At 43.1% G+C, this 9,989-nt stretch overlaps 1 long non-coding RNA gene across 1 annotated transcript; it reads right to left on the bottom strand.

Annotated features, from left to right (window-relative positions):
- Positions 1 to 5,813: 5,813 nt before the first annotated feature.
- LOC125618890 lies at positions 5,814 to 6,880 on the bottom strand. The gene is made up of 3 exons (XR_007350263.1): positions 6,733 to 6,880; positions 6,521 to 6,630; positions 5,814 to 6,425 (listed from the first exon to the last, which is right to left on the bottom strand). It is a non-coding gene; the product is annotated as an uncharacterized LOC125618890 (long non-coding RNA).
- Positions 6,881 to 9,989: the final 3,109 nt, after the last annotated feature.

Raw genomic sequence — 9,989 nt, 5'->3', positions numbered from 1 at the left:
CTCATTTAAGGTCACACAACTGTTTAAGGACAGGGGCAGGCCCAGACCTAAGCGAGCAGCTCCTGATTCACTCACTCAACCACATCTTTTTCTTGCTTTTCAGATTCATATCACCCAAATTCCAATCCACTCGCCAAGCCATACACTTTCCCAGTACCATATGCTCTTTCACGAACTCTTGTAAGAGAGTTAATGATTCCAATAGATGCTGCCCTTGCAAAAGGACAAACTGCAGCACAGCCTCATGTCTGTTATTTTAAACCAACAACCCAAATAGCATAATGAAAGAGGCCAGTTTATTTTTCTTGTCATACAGAATAAAATAGTTTACAGGCAGACATTCCCTAACTTGCAAATTAGCTGTGTCCTAACAGTGTGTTTGGAATTTGCTATTTAGAATTCAGGATGTGTTTTCTTCCCCGGGAAATCACATGATCAAGTGTGGGTAGAACCCCAGGCAAGGTCACAAAGGCCAACTTAACCAGTCGGTAGCCACAGTGGATGGAGGTAACCCTTCATCATCTTGTTTCCACGAAACAAACACATTCCAAGTTTCAAAAGGGAATAGTGGGAAGAGCAGGCCTTCCCAGGTCCTGGTGGGAACATGTCTCCCAAGTACGTAGGTAAGTGGCGGGAGGTCAGGCCAGGGAAAACTAGGAATCTAGGGCTGGGTATAGCTCATTGGCTGAGGGCATGCTTAGCATGTGTGAGACCCTGGATTCCATCACCAGCATCACACACACACACACACACACACACACACACACACACACACAGCCAGGTAGCCAGCGGAACTTGTGAAAGCTTTGGTGTGACCTTTTGATACAGAAGGAGTTGGTTTCAAGTCACCTCTGCTACTTCATAGCTGAGCAAGCTCCTTAACCTCTCTGAGCTTCTGAGAAACAAAGAGGATGATGATATTTCACAGGTAAACTACAAGTGAAGACACTTCATGTTATTGCTTCTTACAGAATCTTGCCTATATCAGCAAGCTCTCTATTACTGTCACTGCTTGGAGGACAAGAAGAATGGGCTCTGGCAGTTTGGAGAGCTGATCCCAGCTTTCCCTTTGAGGAGGCAGAATCAGGGATGGGGAAAGGCTCCTGATGCAGCCTGATGGACAGGGAGCATCAAGGGGACCCTGAATTCTTAGCCCCTGCCCTTGCCCCTTGGCAATAGAAATGGCAGCAGCTGTGGTCCCATCCCTGGCTGAGGTGGGTGGCGAGGTCCTTGGTGGAGCACACAGTGGCTATTCCGTGCAGCCCTGTTATAGGAAGAGCTGCATGGAACAGTGTGCAGTCATGAGCAGCTCCGTCTTTCCACTGCCCTCTGCGGTCATTCTTCCCCATTCCGCCGGGACATCCCTGGCAGCCGCCACAGTGCTTCTGGGCCCTTTCAAGTCTTGTTTCGGTGACCAAAATGTCCAATCAGTGTACAATCAAACTATAAATGTTGTTAAATGTGAAGCTTCATCCCCCTGTTCCTGCAAGCTGAGGCCTGTTTCAGGTTTAGAAGCCTTCTGGGAAGGAGCTGGGTCTATTTTGCTGGTTTCTTCTCTTTCCTGGCCCCATTCCCAGTCCTCCTACTCAATAGCTGAGTTTTGGACCATCTGAGGTCAAGCCCAGGGGGAGAAGGAATAGGAAAGGAGAACATAGCAGCTGGCCTGGTGTGGGGTCCCTAGGGTGTCTAGAGCTCAGGAGTTAGTGCTGTCTGGGACCTATGGCGTCAAAGTGGGCCCTGGAAGCCCCTTGTGCTTTGTCTTGGGCGAGAAGGGAGCACAGGCACTTTTCCCTGAGGATACAGAGCCCAGATGTCCCAGTTTTCCTAGGTCCAAAGGCTTTCCCAGGATGCAAGGCTTCTTTCTAGTGCTAAAGCCAGGACAGCCCCAGGAAGTCATTGCCTGACCCCAGGGGATGGACAAATGACTCTTTGCAGCTCTCTCCTGGGAACCCTTTTCTCTCAGGACTCTTCAGCCCAAGGTGACCAGGGCCAGAGCTAATGGATCAGATTTACCCTCCCTTAGCATGTCCAGCTTAGATGGCCTACCTCCCCCTGGGATGTAGATTCTTGGCATCTTCTAAATAGTTCCTTTGGGGTCTCTTTCTAAGCTGAGACATCCTCACTTAGAGACCAGAGGAATTTCTGATGCCATGGTAAACCCTGAATTGAAAAGCCCCACAGAGATTTTTAGGTACATCTCAATAGGGACCCTCAGAAAGCAACTGCACACTTTGATGTAGGCCAGGGTCTGGTATGAAATCTATTTTTTTTTCAGTTGTAGATGGACACAATACCTTTATTTTATTTATTTATATGTGGTGCTGAGGATCGAATCTAGTGCCTCACATGTGCTAAGCAGGTGCTCCACCACTGAGCTACAATCCCAGCTCCTGGGTTGCAATCTTAACTCATCCACTCATTGCCTTGGCTGTGTTACCTTGAACAGCTCAGTTTGCTCACATGTGAAATGGGTTGATAATGGTACATGCCTTATAGAAGTATCCAGAAGATTTATAAGAGTTCATTCATGCAACATAGTGCCTGGGATGTGGTGACTGCCCAATAAATGCTAGCTGCTATCAAAGTCATTATAGTGAGGATTGGGTAATAAATAATAAATTCCAAGTCTGTTGCAGGTATCTTTTTCTTATTTTTTAAATTTTAAAGCAAATGGATAATTTGGTGTTGGCAAATGCTCCAGAGAAAGGACACGCACGCACTCACACACTTGCTGGTGGCAGTGTAAACTTATAGTCTCCTGGGGAGATCATTTAGCAATCAGTTTCAAAAGCTCTAAAAATGCCTTTGACCCAGCAATTCCACTTCTAGGAATTTATCCTGAGGAAATAATTTGGAGAACTGGCTAAAGATTAATGAGCAAAATCATTCACTGCAGTGTACTTGAAACTAGAAAAGGCTGAAAGCCATTTGAATGCCTCATAATAGATCAGTTAGATTTTGGTTCATGTATACAATGAAATGCCGTGCAACTATTAAGAATGGTGTGGCACATCTACATTGACTTGGGAAGGTGTATGTGCTATAGAGTCTACATATGTATAGAACTTTTGTGTGTGTGTGTGTGTGTGTGTGTGTGGCGCTGGGGATCAAACCTAAGACTATGAGTTTGCTAGGCTAGTGTGCTAACACTGAACTACATATCTCCAGACTTATCATGTACACTCAAAAATAATGTATATTCCAGAATTTTCCTGAAAGTGGGGATTATTATAACCTGTGTGACATTGAAAGGTATATATAATTTTGAATCTTGCTTTTGTTTCACTTAACAGTATGTAAGATCCATTTTGTACTTTATAACAAACTTATAAACTTCAAAAGTAGTAACACCCATCAAGTTGATGTTTCCTGATTCAGATAATCATTTATCACTACAGCAGCTTTTTCAGAGAATAAGAGGAGGAGAAGGAAGAAGAAATTTATGGAATGCATGGTGAACATCTTTGTACATAATAATTTTTTTATTTTCAGAAACATTTTCTTAATATTAATATCCCAAGTCAAATTACCAAATCCAAGTATAGGGATGTGTAAATGGTTAAGGTGGGGGACTTAAGTATTTTCAGGCTTGCAATACATATTGACAAACTGCTTTCCAGCAAAGTTACATCAATTCAAACTGAGGCTTAATTTGGAAGTCGGATGCTTGTTCACTTAACATGATTGTTCACTGCAAAGAAAGGAGAGCCCACTGCTCCTGTGATATTTTCTGCAGGTTTATCAACCCAGCTGAATAGATTGCCCTTAGAGTATGTGATCCACCTGTTGTGATGAAGTGTGGCAGTTCCTGATGACACTGTGCACAAATAGCCATAAATACAGAATGGGGGAGAATGAGGAAAAAATATCCATTGAAGGGCAATGAAACCCCTACACATCATCACTGATAGATCATTCCATGTGGCACAAGAGCAATTTGATTATTCAATAGGTAACTTATCATATTTTGACTATTTTTGAATGCACTGGAACTACTCTTGAGAATGTTGTTATTTCGGAATTATTCATTATACAAAATCCAAATGTGTCTAAAAAGAAGCATCCTTGTGGAAGCCTTAGGAAAAAACCTGAAAAGATAAAAGAGTAGAAGAATTTTTAAGATGTCAGAAACTCTCTTGTTCTATCATAACAGAAGCTTAAAAAAAATTTCGATGGATAAAAACATGAAATTGGACTGGGTTGTGGCTCAGTGGTAGAGTAAACTCTTGCCGAGCATACACAGGGCCCTGGCTTCAATCCCCAGCACTGAAAAAATTCACAAAGCTGAGGAAGGAATCAAAATAGCTAAGAAAATACAAATAATGGAGATGACCAAAATGAAGAAACTGTATAAGAACGAGATTGTGCTAAAAGCAGTACGTGATTAAGAGAAAGAGATATATAAATCGAATAATCCAACTTCATGAATTAGAGCAAATCATACGGATATATTGAAAACAGATTTGTAATATTTCTTCAGAAACCTTGGAATGGAACCACCATTTGACCCAGTTATCCCACTCCTCAGCATATACCCAAAGGACTAAAAATCAGCATATTACAGTGATACAGCCGCATCAATGTTTACAACCAGCTCAATTCACAATAGCTAAGCTATGGAACCAATCTAGGTGCCCTTCAACAGAAGAATGGATAAAGAAAATGTGGTATGTGTACACAATGGAATATTACTCGGCCATAAAGAAGAATGAGATTATGGTATTTGCCAATAAATGACTGGAACCAGAAATTATCATGCTAAGTGAAATAAGCCAATCCCAAAAAACCAAAGGCTGAATGTTCTCTCTGATACGTGGATGCTAACTCACAATAAGCTGGAGAAGGAGAGGAGGGGAATAGAAGTTCATTAGATTAGACAAAGGATAAGGAAAGAAGGGAGGGGGAATGGGAATAGGAAAGACAATAGAATGAATCAGACTTAACTTTCCTGTGTTCATACATGAATACATGATCAGTGTAATGTCACATCATGTAAAACCAAAAACAGGGGAATATACTCCATGTATGTTTGATATGTCAAAATACCTTCTGCTGTCATGTATAACTAAAAAGAACAAATAAAAAAATTTAAAAAGATTTGTAATCTTGGTGATTTGACTGTAAAATACAGACACCAATAAGAATAATGTAAACTTCTAATAGGCCCTATAGAAGGATGTTAATCAAACATTGAAGGAAAGAAGATGGTAAAAAAAAAAAAGTGGGGAAAAAGTATATTTTAGTCCAAGTAAGTCAAAATAAATATTAGTTGTTTTCCTGGATTTTGTAATGTATGTGATATTTGCCAGTTTTTCAAAATTTGCAATCTGTTGTGATTTCTCCTAAATTAATGTTTACATTTATGCCTAATTTTGTCTTCATAATTTAATATCCATTTCCATGTTTTTAAACTTTTTTTAAATTGACACATTAAAAACTCTACTTATGTATGGGGTGCCATATGATGTTTTATATATGTGTATATTATGTAACATTCAATCAGGATAAGCATTTATCTGTCTCCTCAACATTTATCAGTTCTATTTGATGAAACATTCAAATTTTTTTTCTTTTAGCTTTGTTGAAATACTTTGATATTCTTTTTCTTAGAAAGTTTATATAAGCCTAGGTTTCCCAAAAACCTAGATCTGCCCACAAATGTTCTTAGAGAAGATTCCAACTTTGCTATCTCCAGCCTCACACCTGGATTTTTTTTTTTTTTTTTATGTTTAAATATTTTTTTGGCAGGACTGGGGATTGAGCCCAGGGTCTCACACATGCTAGGAAAGCACTCTGACACTGAACTACACCCACAGACCTTTTTATTTTTTATTTTGAGACAGTTGCACAGGCTGGCCTTGAACTCTTGATCCTCCTGCCTCAGTCTCCTGAGGAGCTGGGGTCCTGGCACGTTTTGTAAGGAGAAGGCTTATGCAGCTCAAGTGCCTCTGAGGCTGATACAATGCTAAGGACTCTCTCTTGATAGGTCTCAGAAAAAAAAAAAATGGAGGGGGGTTCACTGAAGGTTTCAACATTCGACACTTGAACATTTACTGAGCATCTACTACCCACACCAACAATTAGGAACACAGATAAATGAGAAGACACAGATAAATGATAGGACCCCAGAGATGGATGTGCAAACAAGCAATCAGTTTGTGAACCAGCACCTCGCAGCAGGGCACAACTAGAAAGGTCTTTTATTCTTTTACCGTCTTTTCATCTTGGCTCCAGGGTCTGCTTCTTTCCACACCCCAGCATGGACATGACGTCTTTGGCCACACCCCGGCACGGACGTGACATCTTTGGCAGGCATAATAGGTTGCTTTAAGTCACAGGAAGGTTAGTTGTATGTCTGGTCCAGGTAATGATCAAACTGTTGGGTTTCATTTGAAGTGTCTCACCGCTCTCTCTGTCTCGGAAACCTGAAGTGGTGAGGTGTGGATTTATTAACCAAAGTGACAGATGGGGGCACAGCAGCAAGAGAAGGGACAGGATAAGGGCATAGAAAGGAACTTACTTGACTTTTAGTTACTGGGACTCAATAACTGACTTCTCTTTGGGGTACTTGAGTGGTTTTCTTAGAGAAGCCACTAGAATTTCTGCTGTGAAGCTCCCAACTTTGGGTTGCTGGGTAAAATACAGAATACTGGATCAAACTGGAAGTTCAGAAAAACAATATATAATTTTTTAGTGTAAATATGGCTTGTATATTGCCAATGAGGTACTTACATTAAAAATGTATCCATTGTTGGCTGGTCACGGCGGCGCATGCCTGAAATCCCAGTTGTAGCTGATTACCTCGGCTTGGGAGGCTGAGGCACGAGGATCTGGAGTTCAAGCCAGCCTCAGCAACTTAGCAAGTCCCCAAGCAACTCAATGAAACACTGTCTCTAAATAAAAAACCAAAAAAAAAAAAAAAAGAGGCTGGGAATGTGGCTAGTGGTTAAGTGCCCCTGAGATCAATCTCCAGTAATAAAAAGTGTCCATTGGTTATCTGAAATTCAAATTTAAATGGGTGTCATGTTTTTTATGTGTGAAATTTGGCAACTATTCCAATTCTGATATCCATTATGAGGTTGGAGAGTGTGTATGTTTTGGAAAGTAGCTCCGAGGCCCCTGGTGTTCCAATGGTCCAACTCTCTTCTTGGTCCCTTTGCCCACCCACCCACCATGCAGCCATCCTGGGGGAGGTCCCTTCACAGGAGGCTCCAGGTAGTCTTCCCACCTGGTGGTCTACACCTGTCCCCAGGAGCCAGGCACCTTAGACCCACTGTCTTCTGGGGCAGGACATCATTGACCTGGTGCCGCTCTAGCTTCCCAGACCAGTTATCACGTGTCCTTAAGCACTTACAGGCACAAGGGAAGCTCCCCTATAGCCCTTCTCACATGCTTGAGGTGGAGGGGCAGTACTTGTGCCCTGTGCCCTGGGAGGGTAATGGGGTAGTCCATTATCTCCCAGGAACCCCTGCCCAACTCCTTTGTTCACAGGCGGGGAGTGAGTGAAGGCTGGCAGAGGCATCTTGACGTTCTCTGAGCTTGTCTGGCACAGGATTGCCACTCCTGTGTGGATGTGGGCTTCTTCGCACCTACTGTTTTGTTCTCTGCCTTTGAGGCCTCTATTGAAATTTCTAGGTAGGAGGAGAAGTTCCTTTTACCATCTGCTGTAGTTCAGATCTTAAAAACCCTCTGAAGACTCATGTGTTCATGGGTCCAGCCTATGGCACTACTGGGAGGTTGTAAAACCTTTAAGAGGCGGAGCCTAGCGGGAGAAAGTTAGGTTGTTGGGGGCGGGCCCTTGAAGCTGATATTGGCACCCTTTTCTTCTTCTCTTCGCTGCTAGGAGGTGAGCCACTTGCTCCACCATATACTTACTGCCATGATATGCTGCCTCACCTCAAGTCTAAAAGCAATGAGCAAATGATCATGAGCTGAAACCTCCAAAACCGTGAGCCCAGATAAACTTTTCCTCTTTTTAAGCTGATTACCTCGGGTTGTAGTTATGATAAGCTGACTAACACAACATCTATTTGTACTATTTTCTTATGAAAGAAATCCAAGTGGGCAAAGAGGGAGCAGGAAGACAATTTAGCTGGAACTGGGGACAGTCAGGAAGGGTTTCACAGAAGAGGAGCTGTCCCAGTGGGCCTGCCCAGGGCTGCTTAAATTTAAAAATTCTTACGAATCCCTGGGAAGGTATTAAAAAGCAGACTTGGCTTCAGTGGCTCTGGAGTGGAAAGAGATTCTGCATTTCCTACAGCTCTCAGGTGATGTCCTTGGATGCCCTGTGAGCAGACAGGGGCTAGAAGGTTGCATTGGAAGATGGGGGCTGGGCCCCTGGGGGAGGTGGAAAGGATTGGGCATTGCAGGCTGAGGGAAGTATGAATGCAGAGGAGATCAGGTTCACCCTGTAGGTCAGAGGCTAAGAGGGACTAAGTCATACTGGTGGAAGGGGGGCAGGGGAGTTGGCAGTACATGCAGTTCCAGAAGGGTCCTAATTATGCCTGGAAAAGCTGGAACAGGAAAAGCAAGCTGAGTGGGTTCCATTTGTGTCAGGTCTTGTAAAAATGCTTTACGAGCTAGCCTAGATAATTGCACATCACAAAGCCATGTGAACATAAGTTGCTCAGTGCATCTGATGGCTTGACCACAAAGGGCCTGTGACAGACACGATCAAGTCTTGCTTTGCACAATGCCCAGCTGGTACTGGCTTGCAGCAGTTCAAAAGACTGTGTCTCCACAACGCATAGGTGACATGAGTCACCTGATTTACTGCCTCAGTGAAACATCCAGCGGAGGGTCAGCAAACGTCATCATCTAACCCGACTGTGGGAGACAGAACAGAGGCCTCCAGGGATGTCCGCTTTCTAATCCCCAGAACCTGTGGATCTGTGACCTTACACGGCAAAAAGGGACTTTGCAGATATGATTAAGCTAAGAACCTTGAAGATGGTGAGATTATTCTGGGTTATCTGAGGGGGCTCAATCTAATCATATGAATTCTTAAAAGGTCAGAGGAAGAGATATGGCAACAGAATAAAGGTCACAGAGATGGCCTTTATGAAGACCAGACAGACGTCTCTAAGAGAGAGCTAAAGAGCCCTCAGCTGACAGCCAGCAAGGAAATAGAGATTTCAGTCCTATCACCTCAGGGATCAGAATCCTGATAACTGGAAGAAAAAAAAAAAATGGATCCATCCCTCCTGTCTCCAAAAAGAGATGAAACCCTGCAGCCATGTGAGAACTCTGTCTGGCCTACAGAAGTATGTGATTAAAAAAAAATGTGTTATTTGAAGCTGCTAAATTTGTAGTAATTTGTTACAGCCACCATTAAAAAAACAATAATTTTTTAAAAACACTCTGTTAGGGGCTGGGGATGTGGCTTAAGCGGTAATGCGCTCACCTGGCATGCGCTGGGTTCAATCCTCAGCACCACATACAAATAAAAATAAAGATGTTGTGTCCACCAAAAACGGAAAAATAAATATTAAAAAACATTAAATAAAAACACTCTGTTATGAATGAATTCTCCATCCTTATCAGAGGAAGGGTTTGTGTCTCTGCTGAAAACCAGCTTCCCCAACTTGTCCCTCCTCAGCGCTGAGTGCTCTCCAGAAGCAGTTGTCTTTTTCTGAGAAAAACAAGCTGCTTAGAAGCCTGAAAGCAGGATGAAAAAGTCACTTTGCAAACAGCCCTGAGTCTGCTGGGCAGGCTGCAGGGGGCAGGTTGGTCTTGGAATATCTTCTTTCTGTCCTGCCCTTTTTACCCCATGACTTGCTGAGTGACCCTTTGGACTTTCCCACTTTGTCCAGAAAGCCCTACCAGCTCTTCCTGTAGGAGAAAAGCTGTGTGGACATCACATGTGGGGCAATGTCATGCCTCCCTCAGTGGTTTCAAGGAGGGGCCCTGCCTAGATGTCTCTGTGGCCACCCTCATCAGGGTCATGGAGCAGTTAGAGCAGGAGGAGCCTTGGGAGTTGGTCCAGTCCA

Source organism: Marmota marmota, unplaced genomic scaffold (genome assembly GCF_001458135.2).
Source record: "Marmota marmota marmota unplaced genomic scaffold, marMar, whole genome shotgun sequence".
Classification (NCBI taxonomy): Eukaryota; Metazoa; Chordata; class Mammalia; order Rodentia; family Sciuridae; genus Marmota; species Marmota marmota.
The sequence above is the reverse complement of the archived record's forward strand: the minus strand, read 5'-3'. Positions and strand labels throughout refer to the sequence as shown.